This window comes from Capsicum annuum, unplaced genomic scaffold, assembly GCF_002878395.1.
Source record: "Capsicum annuum cultivar UCD-10X-F1 unplaced genomic scaffold, UCD10Xv1.1 ctg24049, whole genome shotgun sequence".
NCBI classification, from domain to species: Eukaryota; Viridiplantae; Streptophyta; class Magnoliopsida; order Solanales; family Solanaceae; genus Capsicum; species Capsicum annuum.
Genome location: NW_025830210.1, coordinates 1 through 2,329, shown reverse-complemented (window position 1 = coordinate 2,329; position 2,329 = coordinate 1). Strand labels below are relative to the sequence as shown.

Genomic DNA, 2,329 nt, shown 5'->3' with positions numbered 1-2,329 from the left:
TTATACATGTATAAATAGACTGCATTAATGTATAATATATTCCAGTGTTAGATATAATAAAAATTTAATTAACTTATAATGAAAACATAGAATACGTGTTGTTGATAAGATGTTTCTAACAATAACTTATGTTACATGTTATTATACATGACATGATTACAGTTGGATAGCTGGTAATGGTAAATTCTACATGTATGACAGCATATTATACGTTGGTTCACATATATGATAAATTAGTTCACATGTATGACATCATATTATTTTTTATTTGAAATGGTGAAAATCAGCTTTGGGAGGGAAATAACAGGATCCTCTTTTTCAATTTCAACAAGATGTGACTTTCTTTCACTTTTTTGGAAAGCTTGTTGCCTCTTTTGAAAGTCTTTGTCCACCATTTGGGTAACAAGACTTTTCAAATCCTTATTTTCTTCTTTCTTTTATAAGCCTTGGAATATATTTTAAGACAAACAAAGACCACACTTTTGATATGTTGGTTCAAATGTATGACTGTAGGTTCATATGTATGATATGTTTGTTCAGATGTATGGTAGTAGGTTCAGATGTATGATATGTTGGTTCAGATGTATGACAGTAGGTTTAGATATATGGTAGCACATGTCAAAATTAATAAAAGTTGTTAGACATGATAGCGGGTAACTTATTCATTTACGAACAAATTGCATCAACGTATAATAAAATCAACACTAACCGCTATAGAGTTGCACATGTATGAGAGTAACCTATACATCTAACAATTCATATTACACTCTACTAAAAGTACATCTCAACATGTTTGCATACATTAAAGCCTATTTATAATAAAACTTTGCCAATCCAGTAAACTTGTGAATGTATAATATGTTGTTATATATTCAAATCATTGTATAATGAAAGTGTGTCGTTCCAGTAAACATTCGAATGTATAATATTGGTTCACATGTATGACAAATTAGTTCACATGTATGACATCATAATTATACATTGATTCACATGTATGATAAATTCTTTTACACGTATGATATCATATTCTTGGTTCACAAGTCTTGGATCCTATTTTTAAATTTCAACAAGATGTGACCTTTTTGGAAAAGTTGTTTTAAGACAAACAAAGACCACACTTATTTCTTCTTATTTTTGCATCAAACCACCATTATTTGAATGGTCTTCTTCAACAACATCTGAAAAATATGAAGAACACAAACAATATTAAAAAACTGATAAATTGGTTCACATGTATGATCTGATTTTTTTTTGTAACAAAAAAAATTAAAGATCTAACTTGTACTATATGAAAAAATAAAAATAAAAAAATGAACTACTAAACTTGAATAGAATTGAAGAATAATGAAATTTGAACATGCAAATGAAGAATAAATGAAAACCCCCTTAATTGGTAAGGTTGAACTTGACAGAAAAAAATTAAAAAATTAATGAACTAGAATATTAAACAGAATTAAATCTTGATAACTTACTATAGGCAAATCAAAGATCTAACTTATACTATATGAAAAAATAATCAAAAAAACCGAAATACTAAACTTGAATATGAATGAAGAATAATGAAATTTGAACATGTAAATAAAGGAAAAATGGAAACCCCCTTAATTGGTAAAGTTGAACTTCATAGCAAAAAATTAAAAAATATTAATGAACTAAAATATTAAACACAATTAAATCTTGATAACTTACAATTTGATAATCATTAGGTTGAAGTTCCTTCAATTTTGCCGTAAAAGATGATTTCAAAACTGGAGTACAATTCATATGAGTAATGGAAGAAGTAGAGAGTGAAAGAAGAAAGAACATTAGAGAGTGAAAGAACAAGGCAAAAGCTGCCAAATGAACTAAAGTTATTTCCTTTTCCTTAATTTATGGTATAAAGTAACAAACTGTTCTCTTTCTTTAGCTTTTTTATTTGAAAAAGAAACACTTTTTTCACATGTATAATACGTAGGAGAGAGAACTTTTCAACTAAGAAGATTTTTGTAATTAATTTAGAGTTTGTATAATTAATTTGTTAATTTGGGATTTTTTGTAATTAGGTAAAGTTGGTTGGTGTATATATGTAATTCTTCGCTAATTTTTCCTTCTAAAAAACACTTACACATAATTTATCGTTTAAAATATTTTAGTAACATTATTATAGTAATGTTAGATGTATCGTTAAGTTTTATATGAAATACTAGTATACTTCAATAGTATACTTCTATATGATTTGATCTTCTCCTCCTCCATTTTTTGTTTAAGTAACAACGCAACAAATATGAGAAAATTTGAAGTATACGATAATATCAAAATCTGATAGTATATAACGATAATATCATAATCT

At 26.6% G+C, this 2,329-nt stretch overlaps 1 long non-coding RNA gene across 1 annotated transcript; it reads right to left on the bottom strand.

Annotated features, from left to right (window-relative positions):
• Positions 1-852: 852 nt before the first annotated feature.
• Positions 853-1,850, bottom strand: LOC124890758. The gene is made up of 2 exons (XR_007049326.1): positions 1,690-1,850; positions 853-1,178 (listed from the first exon to the last, which is right to left on the bottom strand). It is a non-coding gene; the product is annotated as an uncharacterized LOC124890758 (long non-coding RNA).
• Between the last annotated feature and the right edge of the window lie 479 nt (positions 1,851-2,329).